We start from the raw sequence: 12795 nt of genomic DNA, 5'->3' as shown, positions 1-12795 counted from the left end.
GATATTAATCCTTATCCAAATAAATACGTTATTCATATGTAGGTACCTAAAATAGCTCCTTAACGTACGTATTATTTAAAAATATTTTCACCTCTAATTAAAGGAAGTCGTGGGTTAGCCCAAGGTAATTAGCGAAGTCGCAGGCAGAAGCTAGTCAACTAATAAGTTTCATAAAACTGGTTATAGATATTTATTATTTATTTAGTATTATATCAGGGTTAAAAAAATTAAATAAAATTTATAGACAGTATAGTTGACAGTAAATCCGGGTTAGACATCGTTTGTGAAAACACTTCTCGATATCAAAGTTTTTAGAGACATAATTGACTATATGTATGAAAATTAATAAATGTGTTCTTTTTTTTTCAGATAGCAACAAACGACTGCAAAGATCGTGATTAAAGAACGTGAATGAGAAACTTAGAAGGCGATTAAAATGAGTAAGTACAATTACGTGCGTATCAATTAAGAGTTCCTGGAGAATAATAAATGTTAATACGTACATTTTACATTGGGAATGAAAATCTAAATTACTACTGGTTACGATCTGACCAAAACAGACATAGTATTCCTTAAATATCCATTTAATTGTTGATCTAATATACTAAGAAATGAATTATTATTCCTTTAATACTTTAATTGTATGGTAACAATTTAAACAAAATTACGTTACAATTGTACTTTTTAATTGTAAAAGAAATTTAAAAATCCGCTATTACTACAAAAAAGAACGTCGTATACAGGGTGATTCACGATGCTGTAAAAAAGGTTATATCAACAAACGAGTTATGACGAATTATAAACTTTGTTTTTATTTTCGAAAATTATTTAAATTTATTTAATTCGAACTAACGTATAATCATTATTATTAACGAGATATACTTTATATACTTTCTCTAGCTATGTGCCCCTTCCAATGTCTTGGATGCGCGCTGGCAAAATCGTAGGTAGGGAGAAAAAAGCTCATTATACTCTCGACTCTTGTTCATTAAACATACTTTTTCATACAGTACCTGCCAAAAGTTTTGTTTAATCATGAATAGTAGTGCGAGAAAACAAGCGTTAAAGCCTTTAATATGTCTTCAAATATAAATAAACATCTAGTTGATATTTTCAGTAGTAAATGGTACCAATAACCGCACATTTGATCAATGCAATTGTAGTGTATAAAATGGTCAATTTTTCCGTGCAGTACTGTACGGATTATACGCTCCTCACCGGTTAAGAGTTTCGCCGAGAGTTGTCTCCTTTCTTTTCTGGCCTAGTGCTATTATTTTCTACTTTGCGCCGATCAAACTGAAGGTCACATCGCTACAGAAAGTAAACGAAGTATACTTTGTATTTGAATAGCGTTAATTCAATGTATTAACGCATTAATTTTTCGAATTAATTTTACCCACTACAGATAACCTTAAATTAATGTGATACGTTCGTCGGTATCGCTGATGTCACCTCCTTGTAACTTAGTGATAGAGTACCTACAGGTCCGTAAAACTAGGGGCTGGGGTTCGATTCCCGACAAGGGAGTGACAATATTTGTAGTGGGTAAAATTAATTCAAAAAATTAACTTACCCTGTATACATACCAGTATGTTTATAACTTTAGTCTATATCAGTGGCCAGTTGAGAACCGAACATAGGGATAATCTTTTGCTAAACCGCTAAGCTTACCCCAATTTAAATCGAAAGCGTCTGTAATGTTTATCAGTTTCATATTGCCCGCGACGATATCGGATAATGTTTGTATTATATATGTATTTGTACGTAGATTTTCTTCAGGTATGCGCTTAGCTAGAAGGCTCCACTATGTGGAGATCTAGTAGGTACGATATCGGGAGTAAGTGAAAGAGGTTTGGCATTGGTGTTGATATTGAATACCGTTCACTGGTGTCCGATAACAATATTATGTCACTAAATGTAAAAATGGTTGCAAAACAGATCTGAAATCTGTTTATCCTCTATTAGAGAATTGAATGAGATATTTTTTGTTATCCTCAGATGAAATTGTAACTACAGATAAAGAAATGAAGCAAAACATATACGGGTGATATTTATATTGGTACCTATTGAAAATACTACAGAGGTCGAGTAGGTATACGGGATCTATCTCATGAAAATTAATGCTAAACTTTGGAAAAGTGTTGGTGTGCAGTCGTGAGATAAAAAATTATCCGGAGACCACTCGGAAGTTGCGGTTCTGAACTCCCGTTCTACTAGAATGTTATTAAAATAAAACTAGTAGCGAATTTGATTGATGTGTTTAATGAGAAGGTTTCTTACATACTCACTAACAATATTAAATTTACTTAAAACTAGAGAACAACTAACAAAGGGGGTGGAATCTAAATGAAACATATCATGGTGGTGGATAAATGAAGGAATTTCTTGAATGTCTTCATAGATGAGAGGGTGTTGAGTTCAACCAGATACAGAAAAGTTCTGAAAACAGGTACGAATGAGCTAACAATAAGCCAGGTATTAGTAAAAGAAAAACCTCATTTATGCTACCAGGAATTATTGAATTCATCATTACATTTTGTATGTATGACAATGAAATTATTCACAAAATATTGTAAAACCAAATAATAAAAGAAAAGAATTTATGACCTAAAACGTTTGAAGAAGTGTTATAAAGTTGAATTTAACAAAGGAACAAAGAAATTTAAAATGTAATGAAAGTAATTAACAATACTAAATCTAACTAAATGGAAAAGTTTTCGAATTAAAATAATTGTAAAAAATATAGATAATTATTNTGAAATATTTTTAATTTAAATTCATATTTGTAATTTTAAATAGTGTCTAAGTTAGTGACAATAGGACCAATTTACATTTTACCTGGGTATTCATAGAACCCTTATAAACGGGAAAGAAATGTTGTATGACGATTGTGCTCATATTTAATGATAGGGCTTTCCATATTCTGTATTATATTATATTCAATTTCTAGTTATTCGCCCCCGCTACAATAATATTCACCAGTTTACCTGTTCATAGTTAGAGTTCCTAGTACATTAAGATTCAGACATTCAGATTTCATCTCTCAAACAAGTAAGTTTTGCATCCAGTAATCATCCAAAATAGTTTTCCTTGTTGGACGAATTTGATAGTTATAATTTAGACGTTGAAGTTTAGTTTTTAGTGATTAGAATAGAAGTTCCAGTAAATGTTTTAAATAAAACAGCGAATTTTTATTCTTCATCGAAATCACGATCCAATTTAACTAGTTGCACAATATTAATTTGGCGTGCAACGTACAACGTTTGTACAGATGGTATAATTAGAATCTATCTGAAGAACCGAAATCTTTATTATGGCTCAGATGATCTTCGAACTCCTGACTATTCTAAATTATTTATGTAACTTTGCAAATGTACGTATATGCTTAATTTTATTCTTATTATTCTTAAAGGTGTATGTTTGGAGCACGGCGCATCCGACACTACCCAGTCGTATGGACGGCTGGGTGTCTTCTGAAGATTTTCCCTCTTCCACGAAAACATAAAAAAAAAAAGAGCACGGCGCTATACGGATGTGAAACATGAACGGTGGGCGCGGTGGAAAAGAAAAGGTTAGAAACGTTCGAAATGTGGTATTACAGACGAATGATAGCTGGATAGAGATGAAGAGGTATTAGAAAGAATAGGAGAACAGAGGACCATGGAAATCCATAAGAAATAGGCGAGATAGGTTAGTAGGACACCTTCTCATGCATGAAGGTCTAGTTAGAGACATATTAGAAGTAGAAACAGGAGTTAAGAGTAGTAGAGGTAAAACTAGATCAGATTATTAGATATTAGAGGCAGAAACAGGAGTTAGGAGGGGTAGAGGTAGACCTAGGTTAGTTAAGGATGTGGGTTGTTCTAGTTTTACGGAAATGCGAAGATTAGCTCAGGATAGGAAAGAATAGAAGTGCGTGTCCAACTAGTCTCAGGACTGACGACCTTATAATGATATGATGATGAATTTACAAATGTTATATCATACAGAAAATGGCTAACAATTTCTTTTGCACACGAGTTACTCGACTTTCACGCACGCGGAGGCCCTACATGCAGAGCAACTGCTGAAATTTATTAACTTCTCAATGATAGGAGCGTTTTTGTAATAGAATCGTTGTTTTCAATGTATTTTGCAATTTGAAAATTTCATCGTTGTTAGATAATTTGGAGATGAAGTATCAGTAGTATCTAATAACAATAACAATATGAATTTATTTAAGAATTTATAACATTCGTTTTTATGTTTAAACAGAAATACTCAGAAACAGCGAATTTGGGAATTTCTTGAAAAATATTTATTTATTATTTTGTACTGAGAAGTTGGCCGTTTTTACGGTATACTGATTGCACCATTGTTTGATCGTGAAACTTCCATTTCAATCAGATATAAATAGTACCCAATATATATGTATGTATATATAAGTATGTAAAGAAAGCTATTTGTAAGTAACCTCATATATTTTCAATTTACACTAATAATAAACATTATCACCTCAAAGTCTAAATTTAAAATATATAAGTGTTTATTTTGGATGAGAAAAACCCACTGGGTACGTACCAATAATCAATAAGTCGAAGGATCACCAAGTTGATAGTCAATAAAAATGGTGCTGTAACTATTTATATAACACTACGACTTAGAAGAAAATATGAAATAAAAATAAATATGGTATACACTTAATACCGAAATTGACGACAAGATAAAACCTGGACCAGTAGTGTAAAACTAAGCATTGATTTGTCAATAATTGGACCAATGTTCGACCAATCTTCAAACGTCAAGGTTCGGTACATTAATGTTTCGCCGAGTTTGGTACACTATTGGGCAGCCAAGTACACGTTTGTCAATACTAAATTAATGTTCAGTTAATCTGGTGTTTAGGTTTAGCACATTAACGTTTCGCGAAACTAAGCCCAATACTGGGAAACAAAGTATTGGTCAATCAATACTGTGCCGAACTTGAATCAACGTTGTATATATAAAGTAATATTACAAAGAATACGAATTTTCTACTGTTTTCATCGATAAATGGACAGTAATTTTGCAAAAAGTAAGTGTAATAAATGTTGTTTGTTGACACTATCATTCGTTGTCTAGTTGCGGACTGAGCTTACCAACCAGGTTTGAACCAAAGTGATTGTAAAATTGTGCAAAACTTAATTGGCTTGCACTTCTAGTGTAAATGTACTACACTAGAATAGTTCGATGACGTGAGTAAAACGCTTAATTTTTCACTTAAAAATAATTTAATAAAAAAGAACTAGTAAAACTACGATAAGGCGAATGATACACGAAATATAAGCTAGTGTAATTAAATAGACGAAGAATTGAATAATATAAAACAATGATATTGATAAAAATGAATGTTAGTGAATCAAAAGCTGATATATGAATAATTTAAATTTTAAAGTGCGGACAATTTTATAGGTTTAAGGTCGACAGGCGGTCCCTGCTGTTAGGAAAGATACGGGGGTGCAACGCGTCCGAGTGGTCTATGCATTTTTCTAATGATAAGGTTGATGACTCAGAGGGTAGAAATTTATAATACTTAATATTCATGTTTATAATTGTCGGACCATCCGTCGATGTCCAAAAATATCCTAAACGTGCTTAACAATGAAAATAGTTTTGAAAAGATATCATAAACCTAACAATATACTTATAATAAGATGAATTTAATTTTATGTACAGAACAATGATAATCCACCCTTTTGCTATGCTTGGTCCAATATTTACTTAAAATAAATACTTAAATAAAAGGTCTTACATAATTGTGAAAATAGGAAGGACGACAGATTAAGCCTTCGTCCCGGGTAGCAGAAACTCACGTTACGCCACTGGTCCGATATTTTCGCCTAAGATACTTGCGTAAGTTGCGATATTTGTGAATTTTTTATTAAATTGGATACACAGAACAATTGAAGATAATTTTTACAAGTAATTAGTTATTAAAGTTTTTCACAATTATTGTTTTTCTTTGATTTATTGCTACCAACCGGTCTAAAATACTAACGATCGACAGCCCGATTATCTACAAAAAAAATTTGTTAACGGAAGCAATTTTTAAAAGATGTGTAATTGAGAAAAGTATATTAATAAAAGCTAAAGTCCCAAAATGTAGTTCTGGGCAAAACATTACCATGAAATTTGTTGTTTTCTAGAAACATATTAAATGTGTGCCTTGTAATTATGTTGTAACCGATTTGTCATTTCTCAGAAATTACTACATATAAAATTCTGTTTTATTGTATTTGTGTCTAGCGAACTTTACTTCGTGATGCTATAAATATTATTCTATTACAGCGTTCCTCAACTTTTTCAAATCATAATTTTGTTTTGCTACCTTAAGGACTCGTCGCAAACTTGTAAATGATAAATGACATTCTAAGACTTAGTNGAATAGTTCGATGTGACGTGAGTAAAACGACTGATTTTTCACTTAAAAATAATTTAATAAAAAAGAACTAGTACAACTACGATAAGCCGAATGATACATGAAATATAAACTAGTGTAATGAAATAAACGAAGAATTGAATAATATAAAACAATGATATTGATAAAAATGAATGTTAGTGAATCAAAAGCTGATATATGAATAATTTAAATTTTAAAGTGCGGACAATTTTATAGGTTTAAGGTCGACAGGCGGTCCCTGCTGTTAGGAAAGATACGGGGGTGCAACGCGTCCGAGTGGTCTATGCATTTTTCTAATGATAAGGTTGATGACTCAGAGGGTAGAAATTTATAATACTTAATATTCATGTTTATAATTGTCGGACCATCCGTCGATGTCCAAAAATATCCTAAACGTGCTTAACAATGAAAATAATTTTGAGAAGATATCATAAACCTAACAATATACTTATAATAAGATGAATTTAATTTTATGTACAGAACAATGATAATCCACCCTTTTGCTATGCTTGGTCCAATATTTACTTAAAATAAATACTTAAATAAAAGGTCTTACATAATTGTGAAAATAGGAAGGACGACAGATTAAGCCTTCGTCCCGGGTAGCAGAAACTCACGTTACGCCACTGGTCCGATATTTTCGCCTAAGATACTTGCGTAAGTTGCGATATTTGTGAATTTTTTATTAAATTGGATACACAGAACAATTGAAGATAATTTTTACAAGTAATTAGTTATTAAAGTTTTTCACAATTATTGTTTTTCTTTGATTTATTGCTACCAACCGGTCTAAAATACTAACGATCGACAGCCCGATTATCTACAAAAAAAATTTGTTAACGGAAGCAATTTTTAAAAGATGTGTAATTGAGAAAAGTATATTAATAAAAGCTAAAGTCCCAAAATGTAGTTCTGGGCAAAACATTACCATGAAATTTGTTGTTTTCTAGAAACATATTAAATGTGTGCCTTGTAATTATGTTGTAACCGATTTGTCATTTCTCAGAAATTACTACATATAAAATTCTGTTTTATTGTATTTGTGTCTAGCGAACTTTACTTCGTGATGCTATAAATATTATTCTATTACAGCGTTCCTCAACTTTTTCAAATCATAATTTTGTTTTGCTACCTTAAGGACTCGTCGCAAACTTGTAAATGATAAATGACATTCTAAGACTTAGTCCATTAAAATTAGGCTTTTATGCTCTAAAAAAATATTCTACCACTTGTTTTTAAACGACTTATTTTAGTGTTCAGAAATAAATGTTAAAAATCAAACACGAAATCACTATTGCATAAAAATTATTCAAGGTCAAACTTCATAAAAAACGGCTTTGTAAATATGGCGTTTTCTATGACCCAAAGATCAATTAAGATCATAATATAAAGGAAAGATATCATTATAAAAATTAAAAAATAATGGAATTCTCCAAACAAATAATCACTTTAATTTCTTACGTAGTTATCAATAGTGTTTCAAACAAACAAGTGCTCCCTCAAGAAATCGTCAACAAAATCATGGAAAAACGCAAATTAAGGAAAATCTGGCAACAATCTCGGTCCCCGCTCGATAAACATAAATTAAACACTGCTATTAAAAATTTAAAAACGACACTCAGACAATACAAGAACAAAGATATTTCGAACTATCTAAGTAGCCTAAGCTACAAATCCGACACCGATTATTCTTTATGGAAGGCCACTAAAAAAATCAAGCGTCCAATTCAACACATACCTCCAATCAAACAAAACAATAGTAACTGGGCCAGATCAGATAAAGAAAAAGCTTATTTATTCGCACAGCATCTGCACGACACCTTTAAGCCTCTGGATTCAATTATCAATCAAGACAGAGAAGAAGACCTCCTACAATCACTTGCTCCAACAGAAAATAACACCGCTGAAACCTTTAAAGTAAATGTACAGGAAATTTCCCACTACATTCGTAGACTAAAAAATAAAAAGTCACCCGGCCACGATGGTATCGGAGGGCGACAAATCAAGGAACTACCACGCAAGGCCATTCGTTTCCTTGCAATAATTATTAACGCAGTCTTCCGCCTCTGCTATTTTCCCAAAACGTGGAAAATTGCTCATATCATCTTGATTAACAAACCAGGCAAAAACCCAAACTTGGCCTCATCTTATAGACCAATCAGCCTGCTTCCAATAATCTCAAAAATAGCCGAATCGGCAATACAGAAAAGATTAAAAAACATAATCACAGATAACGCAATACTTCCAAACCATCAATTCGGCTTCCAAACTCACCACTCAACAATAGAACAGGTAAACAGGATTACTACCGTTATACGGAAAGCATTCGAAGACAAAAAGTACTGCTCTGCAGTTTTTCTTGACGTTGCCCAAGCCTTCGATAAAGTTTGGCTCAAAGGATTAATCAGCAAAATAAATAAACACGTACCTAGGAAGCTTGCCTTGCTGCTCAAGTCCTACCTGACGGATCGCTATTTTCAAGTCAAAGTACGAAATGATCTCTCCGAACTAACTCCAATTGAAGCAGGAGTTCCACAAGGTAGTGTTCTGGCTCCAACCCTGTATCTACTATATACTGCAGATATCCCTACTGCTTCCAGAGTTACCACTGCTACTTTCGCTGATGATACCGCGTTAATAGCTGTACACGCGATACCTGAAGAAGCCTCCAAAATAATCCAAGAGCATCTAAACTGTGTCAAAGACTGGTACGATAGATGGAGAATAAAGATCAATGAAAGCAAATCGGTACACGTAACCTTTACTCTACGACGTGATACATGCCCTCCCGTTTCCTACGGAGAGATTGAAATTCCTCAAAGTGACCAGGTGAAATACCTTGGTATGCACCTCGACCGCCGCCTCACTTGGAAAGAGCACATATGGACGAAAAGGAAACAGCTTGGCCTTGTGTTACGAAAAATGTACTGGTTAGTGGGCAAGAAATCAGAACTAACCCTGGAAAACAAAATTCAAGTCTACCGCTCAGTGATAAAACCAATATGGATGTACGGAATACAACTCTGGTGCACAGCCTCGAAATCCAATATCAACATCTTTGAAAGGTTTCAATCAAAGACTCTTCGCCTGTTACTCAATGCTCCCTGGTATATCAGCAATGAAATTATATACAAGGACCTCGGACTACCCACAGTTGACTTAGAAATCAAAAAACACATCGTCAAATACAACAATAGACTTTTAACTCATCCAAATCCGTTAGCAAAAAACCTCATCAACAACAACAGCTTCGAAGATTCTCGGCTCCGCAAATACAACTTCAAGTGCTACTCGATTGTTCAACNTAAAAAAAAAAAAAAAAAAATTTCTTACGTGCAACTAATAATTTAGGTAAAAATTTACAATTCGATACTGTTATACATACAGCAAGCACATATTCTATGCATAACTACACGAAGAGGCTAAAACTTCGAAGCAAATTTTTGCCTAAACCAAGGGTCGGCAACTTTTTGAATCGGAAGAATCAAAAATTACAATTTAGAAAATTTCAAAGCTTTTAAAGAGCTACAAAATTTTTTCTTGCCAAAAATAAATAGTACTCGCATAAATAAAGTTTTTTGATAAAAAAAACAATCTATTTATTCATAATGAAAAATATCTATTTATTCATGAGAAAAAATATCAATTATTCATATATAAGTAATGTTTTTTACAACAAAATAAACAAGAACAATAACATTTGAGCAAACAAATTCAATGGTTTTGCATGGTTTTAGAATGTTTGGATAAATTTGGCTCATAACTTGTTGTTTTTAATTTCAATTTCATTTGTTAGTTGGCTTCTTACTTTACTTTTAATTATATTCATGCAAGAGAACGCTTGCTCGCACGAATATGTCGATCGGAAGATAGTCAGCACTACATGCCAACTTCTTCACCTCACTGTAGCAATCTGGAAGACTATTGGGGTGCGGTGAAAAGCGAGTACAAGTGGCTGAGAGATAGAATCGGTTCCTAATCCTCGTTAATCGATTCAGAACGATTTTTAAATGTTTTTTTTTTTGATAAAGTAAACATTTACGTATGGAAATAAAGAGCCGCAGCTTCACATCCAAAGAGCCGCATGCGGTTGCCGACCCCTGGCCTAAACCATTCATGTATGTAAAAAATTAAGATAATTTTTTGGAAAAATTTATTATCATTCATTTTGGCCTCTAATGAGGCCTAGAAAAGGCAATATATATAACGTTTTTTTTATAAAATTTAACCTTGAATATTTTTCTTGGGGCAGTGATTTCGTACTACATTTTTAATATTTTTTTTAAAACACCAAACTAATTAAAAAAGCATGGTAGCTAATTTTTGTTCTATACGTACCTACCTATGCTGTTATATTTTTCTAGATAGAATAAATAATTTTTTTTTTGTATAATACGTTTATTAATATCACAAACGGCAGTTACAAATTAGCGTTTAAATATTTTTTTTTAATAAAAAAAATCTCGCTACCCATAACTTTAGGTACCCCTGATCTAATACCACCAGGTTTTAATATAGAAAACCACAAGGACAAGTCATGATATTCCTTTTTGCCATTGTTATTTGCATTTGTTATTTCAACTTTTTTTATGTTGAATTGTGTCTGTCTTATGGTGACATCTTAAAATATGAGTACCTCATTCTATTAATGCATACTCGGAATCTTCCGCTATTCTAGGTACATATACTTGTACGTTACTAATCTTTAGTATAATTTAGTTGCTACTGGCCGAAGTTAGTTTTAAGCGGATAACCCGTACGTTTTTAAAATTACGTATGCATTACAGCTATTCAAGAATTGTTTGTTGTTTCGCAATTATTACCAATGATTTCAATTAGTTCGTGAACTTAATTAGGATTAATGAAAATGAAAATACAGATGTACATGAGAAGTAAACAGTTAGTACGGGTTACTTAAGATCATCACAAGTAGGAGATTTAAATTTTATTTATAGAAGCACATGTACATTTTATGTATATAATAATTACATCACAGCAGGTGGTAACTGTTTCAAAATACCTACGTGCAGGCATTCCTTGAAATGAATCGTTTTAAGTAACGTACATACATATACATAGATGATGCGTTCGAGTTACGCCACAAAAGCTGCGCCATCCATTGCGCTGTAGCGAAGTTTGTGCAAAAACTGTGGCGTTATTTTTTTTTTTTTTCGAAAATGATTTATTTATTCATGAAAATCTTTTTGTCCTCCTCTAATCTCCACCAGACATTATACATTTGTGCCAACGTTTTTCCCAATCTTCCAATCACTTCAAAAAATCATTTTTTGTGATCTTGTTCAGCTCCTCCTTCGATGCCATTTTTATTTTCTTAATCGTAGTGTAGCGTCGTCCTTTCATGGACATCTTCAGTTTCGGGAACAAAAAAAAGTCACAGGGGACCATATCTGGGAAATATGGTGGCTGCGGCAATATTAGTGTGTTGTTTTTGACCTAAAATTCGCGCAGAAGCAACGATGTGTGAGCAGGGACGCTATCATGGTGTAAAAGCCAATTTTTGTTCTTCCACAAATCCGGGCTTCTTCTCGCAGGAGGAAACTGTTGGGAGTGATGTAATATACTTTTTAAGTTTGATAAAGCAATACCTGAACAATTAGAACTAATTTCACCCGAACAAAGTCTCTGATGAACGTTCATTAGTGTAATAATTGTAAACAATCTTTTAAAAAGTTAAAATCTGTTTTAATGTTAATTAGCAGGCAGTTTAAAAACGTGCGTTTGTTTTAAATAAATGATCATTATTTATCTGCTTATAAAACGATATATATACAATGATGTGCTAGTTTCATTCACACACGTGACAAATATCATCGACGACCACATAAAACTATTTTTTCTACCCCTCGGAACAGGGATAAAAGTTTAAAAAGGTACCCTATGTCCTTTTCTGTGCCCCTGACAATGTGTATACAAAATTTCATGACGATCAGTTGAGTACTAAAGCTGTGAAATCGTAATAAACGAACTAACCAACATACTAACATTCACATTTATAATATTAGTTAAGATTGAAATACCTATATAGGATGTTTGGGAGGTATGTCAAAATGCTACGAGACAAATAAAAAATTGGAAGAACGTTTCTCATTCAATTCTAAAACTCCTGTAAAAATTACAAATCGATTCACTAAACCGTTAAAAAGTTAAAAAATTGTAATTTTACACATCATTTTATGGAGATTAACCGATCAAAAAGCTAACAGAAATTTCAAACTTTTCTAATAGGTAACTTGAACTCTGGAGAATCACTTTAGTGTAAGGCTATTCAAATTCACTAAATGGTTATCGAGGAAAAAATGAAAAATTAGCTGAAAATCTCGTTTTTACTTGATAATATAATGATAATATTTATAATT

The 12795-nt window shown here is 32.6% G+C and overlaps 1 protein-coding gene across 1 annotated transcript in view; it reads left to right on the top strand.

Annotated features, from left to right (window-relative positions):
• Positions 1–12795, top strand: part of LOC108735981 — a 132295-nt gene that overhangs the window by 47381 nt on the left and 72119 nt on the right. Inside the window, exon 2 of the mRNA XM_018468224.2 lies at positions 370–440. The gene's annotated coding sequence lies outside the window, so the exon portion shown is untranslated. The remainder of the gene's footprint in view (positions 1–369; positions 441–12795) is intronic.

This window comes from Agrilus planipennis, unplaced genomic scaffold (assembly GCF_000699045.2).
Source record: "Agrilus planipennis isolate EAB-ADULT unplaced genomic scaffold, Apla_2.0 scaffold4, whole genome shotgun sequence".
Classification (NCBI taxonomy): domain Eukaryota; kingdom Metazoa; phylum Arthropoda; class Insecta; order Coleoptera; family Buprestidae; genus Agrilus; species Agrilus planipennis.
Note: the sequence above shows the minus strand (reverse complement) of the source record. Positions and strands in the feature narration are given on the sequence as shown.